This window comes from Microtus ochrogaster, linkage group LG4 (genome assembly GCF_000317375.1).
Source record: "Microtus ochrogaster isolate Prairie Vole_2 linkage group LG4, MicOch1.0, whole genome shotgun sequence".
NCBI lineage: Eukaryota > Metazoa > Chordata > Mammalia > Rodentia > Cricetidae > Microtus > Microtus ochrogaster.
In genome coordinates this window covers 59,710,606-59,723,352 of record NC_022030.1, presented here as the reverse complement: position 1 = coordinate 59,723,352, position 12,747 = coordinate 59,710,606, and the positions used below count along the sequence as shown (strand labels likewise).

The 12,747-nt window shown below is 42.3% G+C and overlaps 1 protein-coding gene across 5 annotated transcripts in view; it reads right to left on the bottom strand.

The window, feature by feature from the left end:
* The window catches only part of Hdac4 (histone deacetylase 4), a 229,740-nt gene that overhangs the window by 70,391 nt on the left and 146,602 nt on the right, over positions 1-12,747 (bottom strand). The window lies entirely within an intron of this gene.

The following is a 12,747-nucleotide window of genomic DNA, read 5'->3' as shown; positions in this document are numbered from 1 at the left end:
TATTATCTACTACTACTACTACTACTACTACTACTACTACTACTACTACTATTATTATGGGGGACGCTGCTGACAGACCAGATGATGGTGATGACATCAGTGGTGAAATTAACAATAGAGGCATAGAGGGTCACCTCTCTCTTTCCATGCCCAGAAGGATGAGGGACAGGAAGCTACATAGGTAAGCATGGGTTTTTGGTATGCAGGATGAGAAAGGCCTGTAACTTTCCACAAACCAGCACATGCTAGCACCTCTCCTCACAAAATGGGAGACTCTATAGCAGTTACTGAATCCAAGAGAGCTCACAGAGCTGGTCCTGGGCTGAGCCTTGTGGGCCACATCTTCACCCTGACTCCATAGCATCACTTGGGTGAATGGTGATGCGGGACAGCAGCCAGGTGGCGAGGCTTAAGTTTTCAGGGTTCAAGGTTCAGCACTGACTTGTCCTGCGGATGACACCATCAAAGCAACCGCAGAGGCACAATTTCTGAAGTTCAGAAGGAAACATCTTGATTCTTGGGTTCCACAAGAGAATTCAAAAATAAAGTTTTGTTCAGCCTACTCTGTTTCACTACTGCTGGCTCAAGCTCTCTTTCCACGTATTTCTCTAATAGAGGAAAAGTTCTAGAATCAAAAACATAATAATGAATAACAATTGTATTCCTATTCTTTTAACCATATCCATACTGATTATCATTTATCCACAGGACAGATTTTCAGAGCTCCTGAGATGTGTCAGCACTGTTCCAACCAGTGGTGACAGCACTATTCACATACCAGCAGGTACCAAGGTGAGGTCTCAGTAAGTAGTCAATCCATGTAGAAAGAGCAAAGAAATAGCAGACCTGGATGGTGATGGGGTCTGTGGGTAGGCCCATGGGAGGGCAGGAAACCCAGCAAGCTGGGCATAGTGCTGACCAGCCTGGTATGGAGGTACAACTTGGCTTCTACCTGATACTCTTTCTCATCTTTCCTATGCCTGAGGGGAAGGCATGGATTCACAAATAGGACAAAGGATCACCCTTAGGATTGGGTGACCGACCTCAGACCCTAGACTTGTATCTTTGTCTCTCTAATGCAGTGCTGAAGATGAGTCCAGGCAAGGCATAGTGAACAACAGGCCAAGTGCTCTGTCACTGAGTACCACCCAGCCTGGCATCACTTGCAGCCAAAGGCACATCATGATGCCATGCTATCTGCACTTTGCCCCAGTGCTTGGAACTAAATGGCTAGCAAATACTTCAGATTCCCAAGTGTCTCCAAATGGGAACATGGCTGACAAAGGTAGTGCTGTTGTTACTGAGAGGGATAATGCATGTACTCTTATGAACTCACTGTCGGTGAAAGGAAATTCATTATTTCTTACCAATAAGTAAACTGAAGAACGATTAAGAATTAATGTTTAACACTGTAAATGTTTAAAAATGTATACAAGATTCATTAAATAATGAATAAAGTCAGTTAAACAAAACCTTAAGAAAGGAGATAACCAACACTTTGCACTGGTTTTTCAAACGTTTAGAAACTGAAGGTGCCTCCTGCCATTTGCATGTGATGGCATAAACAAGAATCTCCTTCATGGCTGAGCTGCCTAGGCCCAACATAAGAGCATCTCCCAGTGTTGGTCTGTTGGCTGCTTTCTCCCCACAGAACAGCATTCTTAAGGCTTCGAAGCCTATGCAAGCTTGCCAAAAAACTCAACTGTGCAGTTTATTATTAATAATAAAACCTGACCACCCAAATCCACAAAGTGAAAACCACGGTTGCTGCCTGTGATGGGACTGGAGTGCAGCTGAGAACATTCCAACACCAGGTCAACAAAGGGCGGGGCTTAGCACACAGCACAGAAATCGTTTCTGACTCATAAACAAACCTGAGATATTTTCTGAAGTCGTATTCTATGAGCCTTGAGATAATGTTTTTATTGGACCATTTTCGTAAGCTCTGAGAAAGCAATTTAGACTGAGTTGCTTTACAGCAACTAGAAAAATTGTTATTTGTTGGTTGGTTGTAGCACAGATTGACTGGTTAATGTTAAAAATTTGAACTGTAATCTTTTGATAAATAACCACTATTTCCCCTACTCCAAAAACAACAGCAGCAAATCTAGTAAATAGGATACACACTGAGGCACACATGAACCACGAACGAGGGAGGGAGTGGCCAGTCCCAGAGCTGGGATGAGTCCAGCCTAGGCATTGTGCCAGTGGCACTGGGATGTGTGCATGTACTCTGTAGGGCAGTACCACCCTACATGCACACAGCCAAATCCCTCACAGACTCCTATGAGGACAAGGTGATCATTTCCCAGCAGAAGGCAGCCCTCCAAGAAGAGCGCTGGGCAGGCCATGAACCGCCTTCCTTGGAGCCGTAAGGCTTGTCTAGACCTCAGCATTCAGCACTGGCTGCGCTTGAGAGCTGCTAAGGAGTCTAAAAATGAGATTACTGGCCTCAGATTCACTGAAGGGCAATTCACTTAGAGTGGCTGCCCTGAAAGTGACAAGTGTCAAAACAGTCAACTACAGAGGCCAAATCTGCACGTGCTACAGTTAGCTCCCAAGAGGTCTGCACTTCACCTCAGAAAGGCCTTTAGTTGCCTTTAAAGAATTTGCTCCCTAAGGGCACAACTGAGTGAGATATGACAGTGTCTGGGTACATTACTAAGGTTTAGCACTTCCTTCCAAAGAGTGGCAAGGAAACTACCTTGAAATTCTATCAGCTAAAGTGAAGAAGATTAAATATGTTCATATTTCAAGAGTGGAACATCACATTACTGATGATTCTAAATGTTAATTTTGTACACAAAACAATTTCTTAGAATTTAGAAATCATGAAATAGAGAAATAAACTGACAAGAGAGTAAATTAGCAATGAACTTAAAATATATGTTTTGAAACCATTAATTTTAAAAATATACAAAATTACGCTGGCATATTAGAATACTTCTCAATTTAAATTTAGAATTAATTTGACATAATAACAATCTTTACACTAAAGATAAGTTTGAAAGTGAATTCAAGTGGATTAAATTTATTTGACAGTCATTTAGTTCCTTTTAAAACATAAGGACCTTGTTTTAGGAAAGTCCTATTTGTAAATACTTCTAATCTAATAAGGATTCATTAAAGGCAAGATGTCAATTATGCTACCTAAAGCTTACACTAAGGCAAACCTCCAAGCCTAAATATGTTCCTTCAATGCAGACAAGATGCAGATCACAAAAAGAATAAAGGGAAGGAAGAGTACAGAGAGGTGAGGACACCAGACTATATAAGAACCACTACTTCGGGGATCTGAACAGGTTAATCAGGTCAAACCTACTAGGAATGGTCAGGAGACTTGCAGGCTTCTACAGTCTCTGCTGGCAGCCCAGGGACACTGGGGGATCTGGGACTCAGGGTTAAACTGGAGAGAGAGAGAGAGCCAGTGGATGGGCCACCTTGGCCAATGGTTTCTCTTCAGGTATCCATGGATCAGAGAACAGGTGGCCCAAGGGGCCAGGGCAACAAAATCTGGACTGCAATGAGAAGGATGGACCCAGGAAGCCTCACAGGCTCTGAAGCAGGCCCCAGAGAGTACACCTTCTGTGTTTAAGTAGGCCTGAAACTCACCTCTGATCAGCTTAGAACCATGCACCAAGATGATTAAAATGTTTTAATGCATCTGGGTAACTGCATAAAGCAAAGAGGAAACCCAGTCTCTAAGCCTGTGTGTCACTGATTCTGAACCATATCTCAGCTTCTCATTCATAGACCAACACTAGGATGAGAGATGAGACACTCTGGCAATGGGAGGGGGTGTGAGAAGGGAGGATCAAGCGCAACAGGGACGAAGACCCAGCCAGAGGGGCTACACTAAAATAACTGGACTATGCATGGCAGAAATCCCATAGAAACTAGCTATCTAGCAAATTAAAATCCATGAGGTGAGTTTAACAGCAGTTTATGTCGCAGGGAAATTTCAAATTAGTACAGTGGTTATCTGACTAGAATAAATTATCAAAAGGAAGCAAACTGAAAAAACATAGGGGTCATAGAAAATGGCTAATGTGTGAAACTAAAGTCTCAGGTTCACTGTGTGAGCGAAAGGGCAGTATTTTTTCTGGGATAAAAGATGAGACTAGTCAATTCTAAGATTTTATAAAAACATTAAATCATAGATATAAGACTATGAATACCAAGGAAAACAAAGAAAACTGCAGTTAAAAAGTATATCTGAGAAATACTACAAACAAGAGGGACTCTTTTTATTTTTTGGTTTTTGAGACAGGGTTTCTCTGTATAACAGTCATGGCTGTTTTCAAACTTGCTTTGTAGCCCAGGCTGGCCCTGAACTCACAGTGATCCACCTGTTGCTGCCTCTGCCTCCGCCTCCTGAGTGCTGGGATTAAAGGTGTGTGCCACCACTGTCCAGCTGAAGAGAGAGTCTTAAAAGTAGCCAGATAACCTAAATGCCCCTCAACTGAAGAATGGATAAAGAAAATGGGTTTTTGATCCTACTGCACGTACTGGTTTGTGGGAGCCTAGGCAGTTTGGATGCTCACCTTACTAGACCTGGATGGAGGTGGGTGGTCTTTGGACTTCCCACAGGGCAGGGAACCCTGATTGTTCTTTGGGCTGATGAGGGAGGGGGACTTGATTGGGGGAGGGGGAGGGAAATGGGAGGCGGTGGCGGGGAGGAGGCAGAAATCTTTAATAAATAAATAAATAAATAAATAAATAAATAAATAATAAATTAAATTAAAAAAAAGAAAATGTGGTATATTTACACAATGGAGTACTACATAACAGTAAAAAAAACTATAGACATTTTGAAATTTTGCAGGCAAATGGATGGATCTAGAAAACTTCATATTAAGTGAGGTAATCCAGACTCTGAAACACAAATATCATAGGTACTCACTCATAAGTGGTTTTTAGACAAAAGCAAAGAAAAATTACGCTATAATTCACAACTACAGAGAATCTAGAGAGACATACATGGATCTAATGTACATGGAAAGTAGAAAAAGACAAGATTGCCTGAGTAAATTGGGAGCATTAGGACCATGCAAGAGGGCAGAAAAGAAGGGAGGAAGAAGGTGCGGGAGTGGAGAAAATATATAGCTCAATAAAAACAAACAAAAAAGTAGCCAGACAAAAAGACTATCTCTTAGCAAGGAACAACAGGAATTATAGCAATTTTTAAAGGGAATAAGATCTTTAGAGTGCTAAGAGAAAATAAATAAAACCCTAGTAATCTATACTTAGTAAAATTAACCTTCCAGGATTAGGAAAATAACATTTTAGACAAAAATTCATCACCACTAGATTCCATTAAAGAAACTGACATAAAATCATCCCAGGTGAACATCCATATGTGGACATGCATCCAACCTGAAAATAGAACTGTGAGTCCTAACTGAATCAGTAACACTCTTGAATTTAAGTGAGATTAGATTTGATGGAGTCAAGTCAGCTATGGTACCCATAACTGTGATCAGTAGAGGAATGGCAGAATAATAGTTTCCAAGTTGGTGGAAAAGAAAACTACATCATTAAATCTAGAGTAAGAAAATGGAACAAAAAGAGGTTAATAATTAGGGTTTGTAAAGTATACTGACATACTTAAGTACAAACATATCAGTAGTTCTATCAAATATAAATGAAAAACTCACTTAAAGACAAATGTTAGACTATATATGAAAATTTACTGAATATAGATACTGTTGTTCTTAGAGGAAAATTTATAGCTTTACATTCAGATTTCAGAAGAGAAGGTCGGAATCATTCATTTAGATATGTAACTCACAAAGCAGGAAAGTCACAAACCCAAAGAAAACAGAAATCAGGGAAAGAATAAGGTTAGTAGAAAAAATGAAATAGAAATACATTCATAAGACTTTCTATAAAGTCAAAACTAGATTCCTAAATAGACTAATATAACCGATTAAAAAAGCCTCTGGAGAGACTAAAGATGAAAATTCATGGAACCAAACAACCATCAATAAGAGACGGTGCAAACATTCAATATTAAGGATGTAAAATGGGAAAGCACCACAGTTCCTACTGAACAAAGAGAAAAGGATGCTTAGCCTAAGGGCAGCACTGTCATAATGCCAAGCCTAGCAAGGCATTTCAAGAAAGAAAACACTTGCCAATATCTCTTGCAAATATAGTTGTAGATATACAAAATATGAGCCAACAAAGTGTATATAATGCTGTATGGTCAAGGTGAGAGAGGCTATTTATTATAAATATGTCAGATAGAAAATCTATCCAAATAGATATTTACCACATTAACTATGTTAGAAAAAAATCATATGATTACCTTCAAAAAGTGCTGAAATATCTGATAAAAATCAATACCCATGCATATTCAAAGTTATAACAAACTAGCAAAGGAGGGTAACTTGGTAAAACAAATAGGCAATGAATAATCCCTCTGGAAAATGTGGCCTGCACCAACAAAAGCATTCAACAAAATCTAACACCCTTTCATGATAAAGGCCTTAGAGGGATTAGGGATACAAGGAATATATCTAAACATAATAAAAGCAAATACAGCAAATCAACAGCCAATATCAAATTAAATGGAGAGAAATTCAAAGAAATTCCACTAAAATCAGGAACAATACAAGGCTGTCCATTCTCTCCATATCCATTCAACATAGTACTCAAAGTTCTGGCTAGAGCAATAAGACAACAAAAGGAGATCAAGGGGATACAAATTGGGAAGGAAAAAAAATCAAACTTCTGGTTTTTGCAGATGATATGCTTAGATACATAAGTGATCCCAAAAATTCTACCCGGAAACTCCTACAGTTGATAAATATCTTTAGTAATGTGGTAGGATACAAGATCAACTCAAAAAATTCATTAGCCTTCCTATATACAAATGATAAAGAAGCTGAAAGAGAAATCTGAGAAATACCACCCTTTACAATAGCCACAAATAATATAAAATATCTTGGGATAATTTTAACCAAACAAGTGAAAGATCTAAATGACAAGAACTTTAAGTCTTTGAAGAAAAAAATTAAAGAAGGCATCAGAAAATGGATAGCTCTCCTATGCTCATAGGATAAACATAGTAAAAATGGAAAACTTAACAAAAGTTATCTATAGATTGAACATAATCCCCATCAAAATCAGAACACAATTCTTCAGAGAGCTTAAAAGAACAATACTCAACTTCATATGGAAAAACAAAAAACCCAGGATAGCCAAAACAATCCTGAACATTAAAGGAACTTCTGAAAGCATCATCATCCCTGATGTCAAGTTCTACTATAGAGCTATAATAAGAAAACCACCTTGGTATTGGCATTAAAACAGACATGTGGATCAATGGAATCTAATTGAAGACCCTGATGTAAATCCATACACTTGTGAACGCCCGATTTTTGACAAAGAAGCCAAAATTGCACAACGGAATAAAGAAAACATCTTCAGCAAATAGTGCTGGCATACCTGGGTATCTGCATGATGAATGCAAATCGATACAAATGTATCACCCTGCATAAAACTCAAGTCCCAGTATGATCAAAGACATCAACATAAATCCAGTTACACTGAACCTGACAGAAAAAGTGGGAAGCAGCCTTGAATGCATTGGCACAGGAGACTAACTCCTGAATATAACACTAGTTGCACAAACATGGAGAGCAAAAATGTTTAAATGGAACCTCCTGAAACTGAACTTCTGTAAGGCAAAGGACATTGTCAATAAGACAAACCAACAGCCTATAGAATGGGAAAATGTCTTCACCAACCCATATCTGATAGAGAAATGATCTTCAAAATATATAATGAACTCAAGAAACTGGACATCAAAATACCAAATAAGCCAAATAAAAAATCTAAACAGAATTCTCAACAGAAGGATCTCAAATGGCCAAAATACACTTAAAAATTGTTAAACATTCTTAGTCATCAGGGAACTGAGATAACATCTTATACCTGTCAGAATGGTTAAATCAAAAATACTGATGATAGCTAATGTTGGAGAGGATGTGGATTAAGGGGAGTGCAAACTTTGGGAATCGGTATGTCAGTTTCTCAGAAAAATGGGAATCAATCTACATCAAGACTCAGCTTTACAAATCTTGGGTGTATATCCAAAGCATGATCAATCACATAAAAAGGACACTTGCTCAACTATGTTCATAGCACCATTGTTCATAATAGTCAGAACCTGGAAACAACCAGATGCCCCTCAACCGAAGAATGGATAAGGAAAATGTGGTACATTTACTCAACGGAGCTGTACAAATCAATGACCTCATGAAATTTGCAGGCAAATGGATGGAATTAGAAAAAAAAAATCATTCTGAATGAGGTAGCACAGACCCAGAAAGATAAACATGGTATGCACTCACTCATAAATGGACATTATGAGTAAAGTACAAGATAACCAACTACAATTCACAACCTCGGAGAAGCTAGATGACAAAGAGGGCCCAAAGAGGGATACATGGATTTCCCTGGGAAGGGCAAATAGAAGAGATCTCCTAGGTAAACTTGTGGTGAAAGTGGGGGATGGGAACTTGAGGGAGAGGGTTGGACAGCTGGGCATGGGAGGCAGGTTCAGGATGGGATTGAGGGGGAGTGTAAGGAAAGAGAAATCTTGATGGGGGGGCACATTTTGGGGTTAGAGAGAAACCTGGTGCCAGGGAAACTCCTAGAAATCAACAAGGAGGATCCCAGCTAAGACTTCTATCAATAGTGGAGAGGGTGCCTGAACTGGCCATCGACTGTAATCATATTGGTAACTACCTTAACCATCATCAGAGAGCCCTTTATTCAGTAACTGATGGAAGAAGATGCAGAGATCCACAGCCAAGCACTGGGCCAAGCTCTTGGTAACCTCCTGAAGAAAGGGAAAAGGGATTATATGAGCCAGTAGGGTCAAGGACATGATGGAGGAACTCAAAGAAACAGCTGACCTGAGCTCGTGGGAGCACATGGGCTCTGGACCAACAGTTAGGGAGTCTGCGTGGGACCGATTTAGCCCTTCTGCATGTGTGTGACAGTTATGAAGTTTGGTCTGTTTGTAAGGCTCCTAGCAGTGAGAGCAGGACCTGTCCCCGGTGCTTAGGTGGCTTTTGGGAGCCTATTCCCCATGCTGGATTACCCTGGCCAGCCTATATACAGCGGGAGGAACTTGGTTCTACCTCAACTTGTGCTATGCTATGTTCAAGCCCATGGGAGGCCTGGCGGAGGAGTGGGTGAATGGCGAGGGGGAAAGATTCGAGTGGGGGGTCAGAATAGGAGGAGAGGAGGGAGAGGATACTGTGGTTAGTATGTAAAATAAATGAAAAAATGTTAATTAAGTAAAAAAAAAGAAGAATTGGAAAGTAGGAAGTAGGAAGATTAGCATAGTGCTCAGGCTCACTTCCAAGCTGTGGTGACTGAAACTACAAGCACTGGTGCAATGACAACAAGGACTGATGTCACCAACAGGAAGCATGGAAACACATGGGTGCAGACACCAGTTCTCAGAGACTGAGGGGCCAGATGTACATCCTGAACTACGCAACACACACATACCAGCTCCAGCAGAATGGATGTCCACCCAAGTGGGAAACTACTCAAATATGCTGCAAAATGATTTAGGAGAAATGAATAGTTTCTAAAATACAATGTAAAAGTATACAAAGAAAACTGAGGAACTGGACTAAAGTAGAACTGAGAATCTTGTGCTTAACAAACACCATTATGAGTAAAAAGTCAGCACTCGGAAGGTAGAAAGGAGTTGACAATGCACACAACTCACAAGGAGCTCTGCTCCACAACACATAAGGAGTAGCTCCACACCAAGGCCAAGGGAGCTCTCTCCCCTGAAGCACAGGCAAAGGACCTGACTGAACACATCTTGGAAGGGGAGCTCTGCCAGGCCAGTCGGAGGCTCACAATGCACCTCAGTGGCAGCCAGGGGAAAGTAACACTAGATGGGAAGGGACCAATACTGAGCTGGATTAAGATGACTGACGCAGCAGTGCCGGGAAAGGCTAAAGACAGGTAGGCCCAAAGGCCTGGCAGTCCAACTGCCCTTGCTTGGGTTCTTTGCTGGGTGTATGGTCCCTAGGTGCTAGTATGCCAGCTCCCAGGTTACTCCTTGTTGTCACAGACATATCTGTCTGCAACTTTGTATATCACATGCCAAAATGATTCTCAAACAACGTCAAATAACAGACTTTACAAGAATGTTTTAAGCATATGCATCTTGTTATGTGGTACAGATGGAGATTAAAATTCATAAAAAAAATTTGTTACAATGATTTGTAAAGATGGCTAGTCATTTTCAATGTTTGCAGATAAAGGATTTTGGGGGTCTGTCCATGTGCTGTTTGAATGAGAACAGCTCCCCATAGGCTCATGTATGGTGATGCACATGGACATTATGGAACCTTTAGGAGGTACAGCCTTGCTAGAGGAAGTATGTCACTGGGGAGGTGAGCTCTGAGGGTTTATAGCCTCATCCCACTTCCTGCTCATCCTCTCTCCGATGTGTGGTTGAAATATGATCAGCCTGCTTCCTGCTTCTTTTGTCTTGCCCTAATCTTCCCTGCTACAACAGACTCAAGACTCTGGAATCATAAACCAAAATGAACTCATTTTTCCTTTAGTTGTTTCTGGTCATGGTATTTCCATCCTTGCAACTGGAAGTAACTAATACAGTCTCCATGGTAGATTTAAGCAATAACGCGTTATCAATGGCCTCTCGGCTACTGTCAAATAGGGCACTCCTTAGGGTGGTCAACTACATCAATCTGTAGCAACAAACAAAACTATGGGAAGAGTGAGCCTCAAAGCCACATGTAGAGAGCTGCATGGAGCCGCACCTGATGGCGATGTAGAGAGCTTCCTGGAGCCGCACCTGATGGTGCTGGCTCCCGCCCTCTGTGATCCCAAAAGCGAGTGCTCTCTGTGATAATCAGCTCCTGGTGTGGCTAAGGCCTGACTCATCCTATTATCACGCAATGATCATCAGCTGCTTGCATATGCGTGGACCTATGGGCGGTGCCCACCTGGCAATCCAGGGTTGGTAGCCCATGCCTTTTTAAGGGCTGGGAGAGGTTTGCCCAGGAAAAAGAGAGAGAGAGAGAGAGAGAGAGAGAGAGAGAACAAGGTCCTGAATAAACTGTCTGCAAGAAGAGCTCCAGTGTTGCGTCTTCCTTGCTGGTCGAGGCGGGCGTGACAAGTGGTGCCCGGTACGGGGAACCTCTAAACCTCTCTCTGTGGAGCCCAGAACTTGCTGCAGTCAGGAGGTGCACCGGACAATACTCAGGTAAGATTGAGGATCCGCGACAAAAAGCGGGTTTTCCGCTCTGGCCGGTAGAAGAAGGGAGAGGGGTTAATAGGGCTGCGATAAAAAGTGGACGGGTCAAAGTGAAACTAAAAGAAAGAATAGGATTTTAGAATGGGCGCTTCAACATCACACCTGATTTTTCCAGCTCTTAATGAGCTGTTACGTTCAAAAAAATTAAAAATAAAATGGAGCACATTGGAGAGGGTTTTGGTTGAATGTGACACAATTGCCCCTTGGTTTGCTGTCTCTGGCAATCTTAATGTGTCATCCTGGGACAAGCTTGGTACGATATTCATGTGGTTTGAATTACCAAGACCTCCTGAAATGTTGCAGTGGAGTGTGAATGGCGGCACCTCCAAGGCCAAGCAGCGCTGAGGGGCTGCGAAGCGTGCAAATCCTGGGACCTGCCTCAAGGACCTACGAGGCCAGAATGCTAGGCCCGCTTTCAGAACACTACACCAGCTTTCAGCGCAGGCCTCAAGACACAAAAGTGCACCATTGGCCTGGACCTCTGTCCCAGTCTGGGGCAGCCGGCCAGGCCGGGATCCGTCCCACCCCGACGGGGTAGTGGGCAGCCGCTCTGCGCCACCATGCCTCCACCTTCCAGCTCGGTGGGGAGGTGGAGCCTATGCCTCTCCCCAGTCGCTGCTATGACCGCTTCTGAGTGCGACTGGAAAATGGCAGTAAATTGTAGTAAACACCCCTAAGAATGCAGCGTCCCTGCTCAGCAGGAACTAGCCAGGCAGATTGACAACACCCAAATTCCCTAGAACGTGGTGTAAGAGGGGCCCTTTCAGTGGGTGCAGAGCAGCAAGCCTGCTTTCCTGAGTTCTGCTCCACTCCATGCACCAGTTTGGATGCAACAAGTGCTGGAGCTGAGACAAGCTGGAGCACAGACCCCAAAGGGCTGCCTGAGAACGCAGTGCAGCTGCGGGGCAAGGATCTGAGTGCCTACAGCTGCTCTGAGCAGGAGACCTCCAGGAGTTCCTGATGGCAGGAGAATGGTTTCTGGTGGGTTTGGCTGGGGCGTGGCTATCTCTATATAATCTGCCCCTGAACACAATAAAGGGGGCATTCTTGGGGAATTCAAGGATGACTCGTGTCAATTTACTCATGCAGCTAATTTGTCTAGAGAATTGTCTAGCTATCTTTTAGGTAATTGGTCTGGTGAATTCGAAAAACAACTGGAAAAGCTGCGAGTGGCGATTGCGACTGCAAATTCCACACGCATGGATACCAGCCTGGCCAAAGGACTATCCTCCTGGATCTCTACAGCCATGGATCATCTAAAGGAGTGGGCGGGAATAGGAGCCCTAACAGGTTTAATGGTGCTTGCCTCCCTGGTATGCCCATGGTGCATTTGTCACATAAGGGTTTCACAGCATCACAATGCAGTTATGATCCTCAGGCCTTCACGGCCATTGAAGCAGGACAGTCCCCTCAAGCTTGGTTAT